Here is a 10,362-nt window from a genome sequence, read left to right as displayed (position 1 = left end):
ACATTAAAATTAGTGGTAGTGAGAGTTGGTACCTTTGATTTTGATGAGGATGATTCTCCTTGTTCCAAGGCCATTAAAGCATAGTTTCCAACTTCCTCATCTTCATCATTATCAGAATCATCCCAACTTTTTCCTTTTGTAATATAAGCTTTGCTTTGTTGTTTCTTCAGAAGAGCTTCATACTTTGCTTCCAGTTCAAGATAAGCTTTGTCTTTCTTTGCTTTCTTGGGTTTCCTGCATTCTATAGCAAAATGGCCTAGTTCATCATAGTCGAAGCACCTTATCTTAGATCTGTCAACAAATCCAGTTTTGTAACCATTCTTGCTATCAGAAGTGTACTTTCCTTTTCCTTTCCAGCCGTTGGCTTTGTTGAAAGACTGTCCTTTACCCTTGAAGTATCTTGGCTTCTTTACTCTAATGATAACGAATTTTCTAGCCAAATAGGCTATCGACTGATCTAGCTCATCCAGTTCATCAAGAGTGTAGAACTCATCTTCTTCCAATTCCAGAATGACTTGTTCCTGTAAATCATTTATTCTTTGCTCACTTGGTGAGGCAACTGGAGTTTGAGATCTTGGCTCATCATTAGATGTTTGGCTTTCATTTACAATTAAAGCACTTGAGCCATTTACAACATGTCCTTGACCAGATCTCAATGATTTCCTTTGAATCATTTCTAGTTCATATGTTTTAAGAATTCCATTTAGAACTTCCAGTGTTATTCTGCTCAAATCTCTCTCTTCCCTGATTGCTGAGATTTTCTGTTCCAAATGATCAGGGAGAGTAAGCAAGAACTTTAAGTTCACTTCTTCAGCTTCATAGTATTTGTCATGGAGCTGCAAGTCATTTATCAGCTTACTGAATCTTTCAAATACATCAATTATACTTTCTTTTGGATTGGCCATGTAACCCTCATACTGTGAAATCAGTATCCTTATTTGGTTAGATCTAACCTCCTCAGTTCCTTCACAGAGTATTTCAATCTTTTCCCTGATTCGCTTGGCAGTGTAACAGTTGACAATGTTGTTGTACATCACATTGTCAAGTGACTTTATCAATATCAATTGCAATCCACTATCCAGGGAAACTTTCTCCTTTTTAGGCTCAATATACTCAGAAGGGTCTTTTGGAGCATAATGAGCTGGAATGATATCACCATCTGTTGTTTCTTCAACTGCCCATTTTTTAGAATCTGAATATAGAGTGGATTGGCCATCCTGATAAACAATAACATTTTATTTTTCCAAAGAGTGTAGTTAGCTTTGTCAAAGGTAGGAATTTTGATGCTACTGATTTTCTGTGTATTCATTCTTCCAAGATCTTGAATCTTTTTACCTTCAGATTTAGCTCTTATACCACTTGTTAGGAAATGAATAACACACAGAGGGGGGGGGGGTGAATGTGTTTTACTGTTTTTCTGCCTTTCTTGAACTTTTTATGGTTGAACAAGGTAAATTAAATCTTGTAGTGAAATGTGTTACTTTAGAAATTAAACATGCAATAATAAAGGAACACAGATCATTTCAAAACTCACTTAATTTTATATTAAAATTAAGAATATTTTGCTACAAAATTTCTAGGCTCTTTGATGATAAAAAGCTTAGATTCTTCTTGAGAGTGTTACAAGACATGCTATTAGATTTAGTAAACTGTCATTTGTCATTTCCATTTTAGGAAAAGTGTAACTTTTATTTTTGGCTTAGCAAATCTTAGCATCCTGTGTTTACTTTGATCTTCCTTTGTCAGTTAATCTTCACCATTGATCTTGCACATCCTTCAAGCTGCTTTTTGTAGACTTGTCAATCCAGCTGTTTGGATTGTTTGTTGATTGTGAATCTTGGATATTGAACTGGTCTGCTATTTTGTACTTTGAGATTTTACCTCAAGATCTCTATTTTGGTTTATAGAGAACTTGACATCTCGATAAGTATATTGGCTTATTGAGATCTCTAATGTTCCATAGTTAATTTGACTTGTAGAGGTCTTTGAGTTCTCTATAAGAGAATTTGGCTTGTCGAGATCTCTAGTCTTCATATCTTCACTTTGACTTATCGATATCTCTGAGTTCTCTAGTGGCTAATTGACTTATCGATAACTCAGAGTTCTCTAGTCAAATTTGACTTGTCGATAACTCAGAGTTCTCTAGTGAATTTTGGCTTATCGATATCTTTGAGTTCTCTAGTGGAATTTGACTTATCGATAACTCAGAGTTCTCTAATGAATGTTGACTTGTCGATAACTCTGAGTTCTGTAGTGAAGAAAAGACTTGTCGATAACTCTGAGTTCTCTAGTGAAGAAAAGACTTGTCGATATCTCCAATCTTCATATCTTCAATTTGGCTTGTCGATATATCTTAGAGTTCTCTATAAGCTTTTCTGACTTCTCGATAAGTCATTTGGAGTTCTCGAGTGACTTCTCTATAAACACTAAATCTATGACTTGTAGAGATCTTGACTTAGAATATTTTTATCTAAACAAATTTATTCAACTCCAATCTTTTTCAAAAATTCTTCTGAGGCATGACCTTCTTGATCTTCTTCTTGATAGAATCCTTAGGCTTGATACTGTTTAAACAAAAAGACTACATTCTGCTCTTTTATATTTTTACAGACTTTAAATGTTACAAGTACAAATACAAACTAAGATTACAATACAACTTACTTAGGGTTGTCAATTTGACTTAGTCTTGTTAAATTACAGGCATGTATTGCACAACACCAAGAACCAAGCTAAGAAGCCTGTAACCACAGAATCTGTAATGCCTACTGTGATAGCTGAGATTTTAATTTAAGAAAAGCAAGAAGAACCAAAGCAGACAAAAAAACCAAGACTGAAATTCAGACCAAAGTGGAAGCTGGACTTTGATGAAAATAAGGAAGAGTACATGCCAACCCAATCTAACACCTCAAGTCAACCAACCATTCCCACAATGGAGCATGATAAATTCAAGGTTTATTCTGACATGAATTTCCATGGTGAACCCATAATTCCTAAAGATGAACCTTTAGATTGGGAAAACCTACCTCTTCCTGATCTAAACATCCCACTACTAACCAAACCAAAGAAAAGAAAGTCAAGAGCAATCAAAAAGGCCAAACTTATCAAACTTCAATCCAAAGTATTAGCCAAACCCAAACCAACTATCAACAAGGGAGATCAACTTTTCATCTGTGATATCAAGGAATTCTCAGACATAAATCTCTATCTAGATGAGATAGAAGAAGTAAGAGCTATTGATGCTTACAAACATCTTCCAGAGAGATTGGTCTTCAGATATAAGGGTGGAAGAGAGCTAACTTGGTCTCTTCACAGGATTCTCAATGAAGGCTATTCTGTTCTGGTAAAGATTTTCTCCTCAATAAATAAGAACTTTGGATTCAACATTATTGCCAAAAAGATGGTACTGAATAAAATTGAGGAGATAAGGAATAGCTGGAGAGGCCCAAATGCACTCCCAAGAGTCTTAAAAATTCTATACACGAGAAATAGAGTGCATTTGAGGCCTTACTGGTTGATGGAGTTCAAGGACGAGAAATGCACCAGAAGATTCTTCAGATTAGAAGATCAGCTAAATTTTTTAAGAAATGAAACTCTCATGGAGATGCATGAAATGCTGGATCAGACAAATGAAGATGAATCTGAATTCTACAAGCAACTTCAACACCAGATTGAAGAAAATGATGAGAAATTGAGAAAGAAGTTCAGATAGTCAAGGAAATAAGTTAAATTTGCTCAGTCTAGAGGAGCACCTTGAAAATGGCTTGTGAGATTCTCTGTAAACCTTCCTCTACATATTTTTCAATAAATTGCAATACTTGTTAATTTTATTTACTATAAATCAGTCGGTATTCATAAGGTGTTTCATTATCATCAAGTTTCTCTTAATTTATGCCTACAATTCCAGTAGACATAAATTGGGGGAGATTGTTAGGAATATGTTGTGTACTTGATGATAAGTTAAATAAAACACCTTAGTAGATTTAATTTAGTGATTTTGTATCTTTCAACGGATGATCACTTTAACATCCGTTGAAAGAGTAACTTATGTATCAATGAGTCTTGTAACACATTTCTGCATTCTACAATGCCTTGAAGATCTAGAAGTTGTAGGATATTCAAAGTCATGTTGACTACTGGTGTGATATGCAAAATATGTTGGTTAATTGTAAATATTAGACAATTTAGATGCCTTGTAATTTTGCACAAGTAAAGTAGAGTTAACTGCTATGGAAGACTTTCAACGGATAATTCTACAAGGATTCGACGGATGACCCAAGTCATATTCAACGGATGATCTAGTGAATCTTCGACAGATGATTCAACACAATTTCAACGGATAATCCAATAAAGTTTCAAATGATGTTTAAATTCAAATAGCAGTTGATAGTGACTTGACAATCACATGGGTTGATTAGATACAAATGGAATGGGGAAGCCTATTTACAGGTTTTAGAAAATAAAGAAGCATTTCCATTTACATGCTAACCTGAAGATATTCAAAGATGCTGGATAGAGAAATGAAGAAGCATGTAATTAGACTAAGAAACATTTTTTATTATTTGTTTATCTTTTTATCATGTAACTTGGTGTTATATAAACCAAGGGTAGCAAGTAGAACAGTAATCAAGTTAGTAAGCAATTTACCAGAGAAATAGATAAAGCTGTATCTGGAAAGAATTTCTCTGTTCTTTATAAGTTCTACTTGTAAGCAGCTGTGTACAAACCTTGCATCACAGAGTTCTCAATTATATATATATATCTGGTGGAAAAGTTAAATCCACCAGAAAGCTTTTAAATACTTGTATTTGATTACTTTATATTTGATTTCTTCAATACTTTTATTATGCACTTTAACCAAATAAAACACAGTTATATATTTAAGAAAGAATATTTCTTAAAATAAAAAAGAAACCGGAATTACATTCAACCCCCTTCTGTAATTCTTTATTAGATTGTTTGGGAATAACATACAATGAAGGTGAAAACTATCCTCCTAAGTATAAGAAAGACTATTTTTTCCGTATAATCTATCCCCCTTAGTTGAGTAATCCTTCAAAATGGATCAAGGGAGATGGATAGGACCACACAACCAAGTGAAAAGAATATAGGTAGTAACCATTTCCTCACAGTGCAAGTGTGTGATTTCTGTTTGGTAATCTCAAAATGTGTTTCACTCCGCTCTACACTCAAGTGTCTGTCACTCAGTCTCATAATGTGTCACTCACTCAAAGTTACAAACATCCAAATGTACCTTCAAGAAAATCCTTTTCATAGAAAAGTTGCCTTCCACCTTAAAGGATGGAAACTCTCAGTCAAGTGATTCAAAAATGTTCATTCTGAGAGGGAAAATTAGAATTCTTTTAAGTAGCAAAATTCCTGATATCCCTCAACTTTCATGAAGACGTATATTTTATAAACTCGTCAGATAAGATCCGAGTCCTTATTTATAAGTTGCAATTTTGATTAAAGTCAAAATCATTTCCAGATTTGAATTCTGAAAAGATAATCAATGATCAAAGATTCCTTCTAGAGTCTATGAAGACTTATTAGATACGATGAACCACTGAGGTACAGAATCGAAACCCAATCCATAGATCAGAGTATGGGAAAATGTAGAATAGATCTAGGATCATAACCTTAAACCAAAGGTCAAAGTATAAGGCTTTTAAGGCAAGGATCTAAGGATTAAGATTCGACTATTGTTAGTGACCTTGATATGGTTTAACAATAATTGCTTCGTCAATACCTTCCTTGTGTGTGAATTTCACGTGTGTATAGAAAATATTTAGACGAAGGGGTAGTGACTCATTCGGATTCCCTGATTGACTAACGAATTTAAATATATATTACATTATGTTGGGAGAATGCAACTAGTAATAATTTACATGCCTTTTCAGCTCTATATTCTTTTGAGAGAATATAGATGGGTGTGAGAGACAGAGCTGTAGGGTTGACCTTTTCTTCCTTATGTAGTGTTTCTTGGCACTATCTTCCTCATTCTCAACCCAACTCCAAAACCAAATTGTTATTTTGTCTGACCACCAAGTTGATATCTCAAGAAAATTAGGTGTATTATAGTAAAATATGGTGAATATATCAGAGGAAGATAATGAATGTTGTTTGAGAGGTATTTGGTTCTAGTGACTTGGGTCAGAACCTATGGGGTTTTATAGGTTAATAGTCAGTTCCTAAAACTATTGGAGGTTGATGATCATAAACTTCCAAAGTATAATATCAGAGAAGTTAGTGATCAATAATAGAGTGATTCAGGAGCTTATGATTTCAAGATCAAAGAAATATACCTTTTACTTACCACTACAAGGATTCATGAAGGATGTCTCAGATGATTATTCTTTCTAATTCTTTTGACAATACTATCCGTTCAAATCTCATTAGCTTAAAAACAGTTCAAGTTAGTTCAATATTAAGATTATTACATAAAGGGGGTGAAAACTGTTCTTATAATAGCAAAATTGACATAAATTAATTAGAGTTTAGCCTTACAGGACCGTATTTTCATGTCAAAGTAAACTGTTGCATGATCAAGGTTTAAAGTCACAAATTCAATTATCCATGCCATGGTGTATTTAACAAGACTGAACCAAAGTTGATTAGTCACATCAAGACTGAATCAATTATACTATACACTTGACATAAAAATATCACAACTATCTCTAATTATGCTACATATTTATTCTAGCATAAGATACACAGAAGATCAGAGTGACCCAAAAATCTACTATTAGAGTGACTCAGGGTCTAGTACTCAAAAAACACATAATAGTAAATCAGGGTACGACATGAGTAAAATATATGTGCTAAAATAAATAATAATATCATAAGTCTTTGCATCAGAGGAAAACATATAGCATGAAAGCATTCAAAACATCTTATATATTGCTATAAAAACTATAGCTTACTTACCAACTAGATAGTAGCATGTAAAGCAGGGTAATCGGTTAGTTTCATGAAATCATGGAATAATTGAATAGGTATGTAAACTTACAAAGCCTCAATTTATTGCCATGAGTTTGTGAAATATTGCTTGTTCTGCTCCCACTGGGTTATTGCTGAATAAAATTTGAGATTTGATGCTATGGGGCACTGAATTCAGAAACTGCCACTAGGATTTGGATCAACCCAATTTTATAAATAACTTCGGGCTTCTTTTCATCATCAGAAATATTCATCATTTGGGAACATGCTTCCACATTCATTGACTTTAGAACAGATTGAGTTCATCTTATATAGCAATCACCTAAGATGGATCTCCAAGAGCTTCACTGCTTTCTTTGGTTCCATTTGTGGTAGAAACTTGGAATAGAGTCAATTATTTACAGCAACTCTTCTAGTCTTTATTCTAGCATATTCTTCAACTTGTTAACATTGACTAGGGGATCCTTGTTCTGTTTCTTCCTCTGCTCCCCTTGAGTTTCTATCAGCATGATATGTAGAGTCTGAAACTTGTGGATTGGTTCCAATGATGGTACGACTGTGTTTCTGTGAATTTCCACTATCATTCCTTGCATCTGAACCACTTTCTCCATTACCAATGCCGTTTGGTCCTTCAGAATCTAAATCGGAGGTATGACCATTGAAAATATCATTTCCATTGTTATCTCCATCTGGAACAACTTCAGGTTTTTCTTCATCTTCACAAATATCCTCTACATCTAGATTATCGGAACTATCTTCCTTCTTGGGAGCTTCTTGTCATCAAATGTCAATAATGACAAAAATACAATCTCATAATCAAACATGATTCACTATCCACTGAGTCTACTACCAATTATAATATTTAACTAGAATTCACTAATTGTTAGACTCCATATAAATTAAATTATGTTCAACTATACTATAGAACTGATTTTGACATGAATGATTTTTTCAGAAAAAACAATTTTAAAAGATTCCCTATGATCAAAATGTCATCACTATCTTGTGATAACAATATTAACAAATTTATTCAAGTATGTAGTGCTACATAACTCACCATGAACTAGAAACTATCAACAAGAATTGTTACTATATTTATGAAAAGTTTATAGTGCTATATATATCACCACTAACTAATGATATGGATTATCAAGAGTTTATGGTGCTACCAATCTCATCACCAACCACTGAAACAGAGTATCAAAAGTGTGATGCTACTAATATCATCACTAACCAGTGAAATAAATTAACAAAAGTATGATGTTTCTATTCTCATCACAAACCACTGAAATAAATTATCAGAGGTGTGATATTGCTAATCTCATCACTAACTACTGAAAAATATTCTCAATAGTTTGATGTTGTCATTACTTTAACAACTTGACTTATGGAGCAAAAAATAAAGTTGAATTGCTTCAAGGTCCATAAATCAGACCATTAAAGTAAGAGACATAATAAATAAATGTAATAAATATTCAACAAATATATGCATTTTAATATTGAGAGAAAGATGACATTCCTGATTTCACGCCTTATCCCATAGTGACTCCTTTGTTGTCATCTCCAAAGGTTACTAACGGGCTAGCTTACTTGTCCATATTTGATAGCAGGGCTCTATCCTCGAACTCTTGCATGTTAAACATCCACTGTTCACAACCACATGGTTCGCTTCACTTTTACTTGCCATGTCTATATTATGGATGAAGTTTTCTTTGGTACCCAAACTAAGTTGGGTCCTGGGGACTTAGAGCAATTCAAAGTTCGAACAATATCATATGCAAATTTAACATGCTTTTGTTTCTCATCGACTGACTCATTCTTCTCTTTAGAAGCCCTAAGAATGCCTTTAGGCTTCCAAGTAGGAGTTTCTTTTTTTTTTTAAGTAGGAGTTTCCTTCCTAACCTTAAGCGGACTGATAGTCTTTGTCCTAATATGCTTTCTACTCATATTCTTATCATTATGCTTGCAAGTAATGGATGTCGAATGGATCAAGTTAAGATAAGAATACAAGGTCTTAAAAGTACATGACATGCATTTAGATTTATAACATGATGAATGAGAACCACGCATGGTAGGCATGCTATGATTTTTATGAACTTTACCTTTATCTACTTTACTCACAGTACATGCATATGCAAAATACGAATCAGAATTACATTTAAAGCATAACTTTCTAGAAGATTTAGGGTTAAAGGAATTCCCATTTTCATTACGAACACCTAAATCCCCATTTTTATTGCGTCTAATTCTCTTTTTAGATATGTGAACATCTCTATCATCTAAGTGAGTTTTGGATTCATTACTAGAAGTCGACTCCTTCGATGACTCTACAGTTGACTCTTCCTCACTAGAGGACATAATCCTCAACAAGCACATTATCTTCATTAAAAGAATCAGGAGTAGCCTTTTTGCATAACAAATTATTGGCCTTTTCACAAGCTTGTGATGTATCTGAAGAGTTTGATTTACCATTATCAATACTCTCTGATTCTATCACATGTTTCTGTCCAACATCACTCGATTCAATATCAATTATGGCTCCACCGATTTGGTTGTCAGTGATTTCTTTTACCCGAATAGCAAAGTTCTGATAATCTTTCAATTTAGATTTTAACTCAGCTATCTGATTCTTATGGACAACATCTAACACCTCATTGGCTTAGACCATGTTCTTTAGACATTTATTACATTTCTTAAGATTATCTAGGTTAACAGTAATGAGGCCTATTTTTTTATCTAGTGAGCAGAAATCCATTCTCGGATTTAATTATATTTAATTCCTCCTTAAAGTTGATGTTAGATATATTTAATAATGTCATGACTAATATGATTTATGTTTAGTTTTCAGATCTTACTTAAACAGGACAAATCAGTACTTAACTGAAATCAGCACTTATACTGAAGTCAGAACTTAAGTTATCAGTACTTAAGGTTCAGGAGATATTTATCAGAAGATAATATCAGGACTTAAAGGAAACGTTCAGATAAGGAAGGCGGCTGATTGATTAAAGAGAAGATCAAGACAAACGAAAGAAGAAATATGCATGAAGAAGGAATTCTATGAAGAATAGAATACTTGGAAGAAAAGATATCTGATTGATATATTCTAGGAAGCAGAATTATATTCCATATCAATTAGCGATTATCCTATAACTGTGTAGTATATAAACACAGACATAGGGTTTACACTATAAGTGTTATCATTATCGAGAATATTATTCTTTGTAACCCTAGCAGCTCTCGTGATATTTGTTCATCACTGAGAGAGGACAGTTCTGCATTGTAACAGAGTTTATTGCTTTGAATAAAGTCTGTTTTTCTGTTACTTGTGTTATTAGAATTCGATTTGATTGTGCTATACACTGTATTCAACCCCCTTCTACAATGTGTGTGACCTAACAAGTGGTATCAGAGCCTATCTGTTAA

Source organism: Apium graveolens, chromosome 2, assembly GCF_009905375.1.
Source record: "Apium graveolens cultivar Ventura chromosome 2, ASM990537v1, whole genome shotgun sequence".
NCBI classification, from domain to species: domain Eukaryota; kingdom Viridiplantae; phylum Streptophyta; class Magnoliopsida; order Apiales; family Apiaceae; genus Apium; species Apium graveolens.
The sequence above is the reverse complement of the archived record's forward strand: the minus strand, read 5'-3'. Positions refer to the sequence as shown.